The following is a 7972-nucleotide window of genomic DNA, read 5'->3' as shown; positions in this document are numbered from 1 at the left end:
TAAGGGCCAGAAGCCAGAATGCTGATTCACAATGAAATAGCTGATTATCCTGTGTGCAGGAGACTTTTCAGCACCACGGACAGAGACACAGCCCTGCCCTGACTCTTTACGTAATTCATCACTAATGTCCATCATAATTTATCAGATCAGTATGACATACTTTCTGGGTCAGACTTTTGTGTTTCTCAGGAAATGCTGTGTCCGGCTGTTTAATGTAGAGCATCGTCTCCTGAAACCACGGCAACAGTTTTTTTTTTAATCTTGATTCCCAATAGACTGACAAAGTTTGGACATAATAAAATCATTTCAAAATTATAATAATGAGAAAACGTATCAGGCACTACATAGCTAGTGGACAACAGAACATTACACCCACAGGTTCATTTTAAAACTCTGCTGCACAGTCCCTCCGTTCAAAACATTTCTGGAAGTGGAAGTTTCTCTCAGAATTGTTCCCACAAAAGGGAAATAGACAATTTAGTGGAATATAAACCACAGCCTCTTTCTAGTCTAACATTGATTCCTTGAATGGAACTAAAATACCTATAGTATAAAGGTCGTGAACCAAAAGTACACAAAAGTATGTGGACCCCTTGGCGACAAATTTGAGGGGGATAGAATTTTATAAACACCTCTCCTTTCCCCCAAGGAATGCCCCTCTCTCAGGTTCATACAGCAGAGGTAATTAGATCATACATCGGTGAAAGTACTAATACAACAATGTAAAAACACTCCATTACAAGTAAAAGTCCTGCATTCAAAAGCTTAATGAAGTCAAAGTACACACGTACTATCACCTATGCTAAATGTACTTCAAAGTACTGCTTCCTGCAATAAATTGGCCTCTGTGACTGAAACATAATGACCTCAGCACACTGTTAAACCTGATGCACTGTAGTGTAAGCAGCATTTTGCTGGAGAGATCATTTTCTCAAACAGAACAGAGCTTTTTTTTTAAAAACACTTTTTTATTCAAAGTTATGTACATTTTAAATTACACAATTCACTTGTTTTAAAAATAAAATGTAACAAAACATTAACGAAAGAATTCTTCAGCAAACCAGTATTTAACTTTGAATTCATGGCATCATCTTCATCCGCAAAAAGATGGGTCTGTAGAATTAAACCAAAGTATAGTGGGTACAATTATATTTTAATTTAAAATAAGAAAAAGCAGGATATGTATATGTGTATATATATATCTGTCGACATACACCTACGCACCTACTTTCACATACAAGCATATATGCATCCAGGATAACGTTATCATGTCCCTCGCCACCAGTAGAAGGAGGTGTAACAAACAAGCCCATAGCTCTCTCAGGTATTGCACCAAAAATGTAACACAATGGCTTTAGTGGTACATCAACACTCAGACTGGCCCGTATTTGTATTGAGAGTCACTGGTTTTGTATTGATAATGTGTTGTATTGAAAAGGTTTATCATTTGTCTCGTCCTATAAATATGGCTGTAAAATAATAGTAAGTAATTAAAAATGACTAAACATTGCTCTTAAATGTATTGAAGCATATAAGTAAAGCAGAAGTACCTTTATATTTATGGAGCACTACTTGAGTATATAAACTTCTCTCCACCACTGCAGTGAATGTTTTTGGTTCCACTGTATTCAAAGATGATAGGGTCTGCTAACTTTATGTCCATGTGTAGTGTTTGCCTGCAGTGAAGGAATAACAGTGGAGAGGTCCGTTTAACATGTGGTTCACATGAGACAGAGTTCACCTGATAGTTAAAATGCTTAAAAACTTTTTTAAACTGTCTGTAAAGCTGAAAGAGGATTATTTTTAGGGACATCTCAAAGAGATTTTCAAGAGCCATTGCGTTGTATTTTTTAAATACTATTTTCACCTGTAATTTAGTGGAGTAAAAGTGTATGGTCACCGCGACACATCACTTGATTACATGTCCTTAGTTTCTTTCCAAAACCTCCTGCCTGAAGCCTGAGAGGTAAAACCAAGGGCAACAAAAGTTCACTTAGCTCATCGCTTTGAGGCCACAAAACCACCCGAGGAGCGAAGTGAAATACCGTCAGACTCACTTTAAAGTCCCAAATATAATCCATGCTTCCCCAAATGTAAGGAAATCCTGTATAGGACTACATAATAATTATATCCATCCAGAGTTTCTCTGTTCTGCTGGTTATTCCTTATTAACAGACCCCTTTAAGTCTTATATTGATTTGCCCCATTAGTTCTGCTTAACATCATACTTGTGTTCAGGCTCTCGTCGTGCTTCGAAGGCCCGACATCCCAGCAGGCTGATCAATCATTCAATCAATCCAGACATCGCTCCAACCTTCACCTTTCTGCTGTTTGTTATGTGATTACAGTGCAGACAATGAGATCCAATTATGAGTCCTGTGTGAGTGTGATGAAGTCAGCCAGTGTTCACATCACCGGGCCGCTCTGCTCACACAAAGAGGACTCGTGTCAGCCTGTCATTAGAGCTGTGAGAGTGTTTTTACAGGAGCCGTACATGAGATGAAAACATGATCACAAACACGCTCTTTGTGCGTGCCAGTGTCCATTTAATACATTATAAATAGAGCAGATCATAGAAGAAGCTTTGAGGTGAAAAGTCAAATACTGTGTGCAAGAAAATGTTTAATAAATATCTAAACACAGCTTTTTAAAAACAGTCAAAGCCAAACAACTTCAAAACGTAAGTAAAAAGTGTAAAATAAGACAGTTACTGGGTATATTTTAATTCTTGTATTTATCCTTGGTTGATCCAGATGCAGGACCAGATTGACCCACTAGGGGGCCCCAGAGGAAAAAGCCCTTTAGCTCCCCCAGTCCCTTATTTACCTCTGTCAAGGAGGTCATGTTTTAAGCATTGGCCAATGAAGAACCTATTACATGTCTGACTGGGTTTGGATCCATTTAGAAGTAGATAAACAACAGACAGCTGACATGATGACGCTTCAGCAAGGCACAAACATAATTTCACAAAACTCTCACAGTTCTGTACATACAGTATATCCAGACATATCATAAGAAGACAAGACTTGGCCTTGGTAGATGTCTGCAATCTCCAAATGCCTTCCTAGTTCGCAATGCTTTCATTGAACAAATGTTTACGGGATATATGCGCTGTGCTAACATAACTGAAATATTAAGGGTATTTGAGCGTCGTTGATGTGTCACATGAAAAAGCGGTTTGAAGGATAAAAATACTCACGGTCACGTCTTACTGGGACACTTAGAACAAAGATTTTGTTAATGCTTTTACAACTTACTTTCTTTAATCTAACATTTTAAATGTCTGCTGTGTAAGAGTCTATTGTTACTAGATTTGACACCCTTTACAAAGCAGGCGGCTCATGATGAGGTCACTGTGAATTGCAGTAAAGCACCTTAAGGCCCTTACCAGGTCAGTATGTTAGAGGGGTTACAATCGCCAAACAAATGAGCAAATAGTCTATATTTTACCTTATTGCCAAACAGGACCTGCGCTCTCCAAGGTACTTAATTTATGTCAAAAGGGACGATGAACATTAATCAAATCAGATTTTTATGCCCCCAAGGTAGGTGGAAGACTAGCTTTCATCAGCTGTCCCTTAGCCTAATGTTTTAGGTATCCTACAGTCATGAAAGTATTATAACATAATACACAATAGTTAAATAACATTACAGCAAAAAGCTTATACATACAGTTTAACAACAATATGAGAGCTTAAAGTCCTGTGTGGTAAGAGTCCTGGGAGTCTCAGGCCCCAAAGCAGCTGCTCACTTTACCCAGTTAAATAACTAAGCCACGGCCAGGTGTTGCACTTACTGTAGTATTGTTAAAATCCAACTAGTAATAGTAGTATCAAATTGTTTGGAGTAAAAGCGTTGGGCAAATGAAGCTGCCATGGTCTCTGTAAAATGTCTGAGGATGGTGAGTGTAGTTCAGTGTTTGGCCTCTAGATGGAGACAGTGACTAAAGGAAGAGACGTGTTGAGGAAATGTTGCTGTGCTTTATCGACATAGGAGTGAAGACCTGTCACTTTGTGACCCGTGTTTTTCTGCTGCTCATTCATCAATACTGAGATTTTTTTCCTGCACTGTGACTGTATGAGAGACTTTAATCCATTTACACCAGAAACTGGATGCAGAGTTAATTTAACACTTTTATGAAATCAACGTTTTTTTTTTATCTTTAAGTTTGGTGTTATAAATGATCAACTGCGTGCATGGTTTCAAATTTAAAAATAACCGATCCCTTAAATAATTTTTTTTTACCTTCAATAATTTTAAATAAATAACAAATCGGCCAAAAGTGCAGTGAGATTAATTTTTGCACTTCTATTATTTTACTCACCAGCGTTATTGGGTTTTTTTTTGGTTATTGCTCTTTGGAAATCTCTTGAAAAGCAGAGTCTTACAAATAAAATATATCTAAATATCAAATAACAAGCATGTTATTAAAAGTAAGCTTATTTATAGAAAGAAAAAACATTCTTCCATGTGAATGTTTTTCTGTACCTGTAGTTCTGCTTTTGACCACAAGATGGCGCACAAGATCCACAGTACAGAGGAAACTACTCAGTAGAGCTGCAGCTGCAGGTTTTGTAGACTTCTGTCATACTCTCGGCATGAGTTGGTTAAAACCATAGACTGTATGTAAATAGTATATATAGTCTTGATTATATATGGAGACTTAATATAAACAGTCGATCAAAAAAACCATGAACAATTAAAAAAAGAAAATTTGTCACAAGACCTGAGTTTTAAAATATTTAAACATGTAAGGTCTCCAGTTCAATCTCATGAGCGACGTTAACCAACACTAAGAATAACCCCATTGTGTAAAGAGCTCTCTTTAAACACACTTTGATCGTACATCAAACTAACTACAGGTAAATTTGGAGCCCAGTGTAAATGAGTGTACAGCATTACTGAGCGCAGGGTGTGAATGTACATGTGTAAGAAAGTGTCGAGGCAGGGCGAGGGCAGCAGTTGGGATTTTAAGGGTCTAAATTTAAACTCTGGGGTCTCCAGTTTCTGCAGCTGTCGCCAAGTTTAAGTTCAGCACCTTGAGCCTTTCTCAGGCATGCCGGAGGCTGCGGTTATGAACCTGCAGAACTCACAAGCAGAGACTCTCGCCTGACCTTCAGGTCGGAGCTGCAGGAGCTCCACGAAGTCCAAATCGTACCGGTGTCATTGAACTGAACACTGTTGATGATATCTGCTTACCATGCAGCTCCTCCTAAATGACTTCATGATGCATCACGTTATGTCACAGAACTGCTGCAGTTCTTTAAAACTGCTGTTTCATTGTTGATATTTGTCTCCCTCTCTTCATCCCCCTAAAACATCATCAGAAAGAAGTGCTGCATGGTTTCTTATGCTTCTTCTAACATCGTATACACGTCCAGCTTTACTCCACTGTATTCAAAGAAACAGATGACTAAGCACTGTGTTTATAATTCAGAACATTTAGTCTCAACTGCAGCTTAAAGTTAGAGGGTTTCATCTTATCGTTGCTAATGAACAAAACAGGATGTTCTTAAATCAATTTCATTATGAAACAACATCCCTGACTGAGGTTTTTCCTGCTATTGTAAGTAAACTCTCATCATAATGATTAATACTTTATGCACTCCTTGCAGGGGCCCAGCAGTCCATGTTGTCATGACCTGGGACTGACCAGGACTACTACTACTACTACAGGAAGTACATTTCTTTCTATCACGTGTCATCCTTTAATTTGATGTGTTACACACATTTTGCTTTGTTCATGTTATATGTTGTTTTGAATCTTTTTGCATTTCTCTGTAGATAATAGGTAATACATTGTTTTATGATGGATTAAAACCAAAGCAGTGATGTTTTGCGCATGTAAGTCTGTGTGAAATTGCTCATTTTAATCAGTGCTAATGGACATGAGCGTATGAAATATATTATAACATTACAGGTACAGGTTTTTTGGTTTCTAATCTTACAGCTTACAATATTATTGCATGAATCTTCCTCGTGTTGTACTTCTGTAATCATTGCCTGAGAAGGGAAATGACAAACTGTCTTCAGTATAAACTGTAGAAACAAAGGCGTCCAGTAAACCAAACCTTACTGGATGTAAAAACTGTAAAGATGTGACTGACTGATCTGCTGCGTCCCTCTGACAGACGTCTCCTGCAGGTCACCGGCAGTCTGTCCAAAGACACGGGCCATGAGGACAACGAGAAGGCTTCTTTCTGTCTGCTGCTATTCTGCAGGGTGAGTTATGCTGCATCAATATTTTATATGTCATTACAAATGTTCTAGATTAGTAGAGTAGTGGTAGAGCGAGATCTGACAACTGCTCTACGCATAATTATAGCAGCCACATATGATAAACATGTTTCCTTCATATGAGACAGACGCAGCACTGCAGCCTGTACTCTATAAATCCTAAACAATCACTCGATAGATAAATATATTCAGATTTAACAGGGTAAACATTCACAGATTACAGATATTAAACTAGAATTTAAATAATTGTTTTAATATGTGGATTGTGCAATGATTTTGCAAAGGCTGCTTTCTTAAACAGATAACTTGAGATATTAAACATGTAAACAAAACACGCTCTGTGGAGCTACACGATGACAACATTTTTCAATCACATTTTGGCATCAGATGTTACGCAAAACAGGTGTTCATGTAGGCACAAAGTAGAAAAAACCATATAGGCCGATACCAATATATCTGTATAGGCCCACATTAGCCCGATAACATACCAGTATGATATATCAGTCTTGTGCTAATAGATAGATTGACCAGCTGAGTCTGCTGTAGTAGCGCCTACAGTCCAGTGGCAGCTCTCTGCCTAATAACAGAGCTTAGCTGGCATACCAGAGCCGGTGGCACATTGGTGTAGCGGTAACTCCGAGAGAGCCCGGTAATTACCACCGGCCGCTGACACCATGCTGCAAATGCACCAGGAAGTACTGAGAGGAGCAGCGGAGCATTTCTCCCCCCCTCCCTCTGCTGCCAGACGGCTCTCCTCGCCAGCCATGGCACCGAACAGCAAAGAGAAGTGTATCATCTCTTTCCAGCCAGAGAGAATATTTTCTCCTCTGTGGTGCTGAACATCAAAAGTCCTCCTTTCTGCTCTGTCATCTTGGACACACTCGTGCGCTGAACGAGGAGTCCTGAAGGCTTTCTCTCAGGAAAACAAACTGCAGGGCCGGAATGGGAAGTTTATTTTGCTTGGTGCATGAATATCTGTGGGATGTGGGGCTCAGAGGGCTGCAGGAGCGCTCTGCTCTCTGCAGAGGAGTTCATCCCTGCTGCACCGTCTCCTCTCCACCTCCTCCTCTGTCTGAGGAAACAATCTCATCCTAATAATTCCTCACACATCTTTAATTTTCTTCCTCCTCTCCTCTCCCCTCCCTCCTCTTCTCTCATCTCGCAGGCTAATATAGGCCCAGCAGCTTTTCTCTGGGCCTTTTGTCCCTGCTCAGGGAGACGTTTGGCACACAGCGGATCGTGTTACAACTTTCATTTCCTGAATATTTTCCTTTTTTTCTGCGTGGAAGCAAGAAGGGTATTCTATCCCTCACTGCAGCATGAAGATGAAGGGCGAGGGGGAGGGAGGGGGCAGGATGGCAGCTCGAATTCGGGCTCCTGTCACTCCAACCACTGCAAACAAATAAAGTACAAACTGCACGTAGCTGAGGGGTCCGGGTGGAGGGTCGCTGTGGTGCGCTTTGGGCACAGCGGGGGTGTGGATCATGTGTGTGGAACAGGGGGGGCTTAGTTACTTGAGCTATTTGTGAGCCCCAGGATAGGTGAGGCGAAACCTTCGGGAGTGTGAGGTAAATTTCATTATCCCATATCCCATACCACTTCCTCCTGTTGTGTCTGCCACGCTGCCCCTCCCCAGAAACCCCCCCGAGCCTGCAGCGGCAATGTGTCTGTGTTTGGACTCATGGATCTTTCTTGGTTGCACATTGAAGCAGATTAACAAGCAGAACAGTCGTAA

Source organism: Semicossyphus pulcher, unplaced genomic scaffold (assembly GCF_022749685.1).
Source record: "Semicossyphus pulcher isolate SPU_LCO1_2020_fin unplaced genomic scaffold, fSemPul1.0.p SCAF_14, whole genome shotgun sequence".
In the NCBI taxonomy this organism is placed as follows: Eukaryota; Metazoa; Chordata; class Actinopteri; order Labriformes; family Labridae; genus Semicossyphus; species Semicossyphus pulcher.
The sequence above is the reverse complement of the archived record's forward strand: the minus strand, read 5'-3'. Positions refer to the sequence as shown.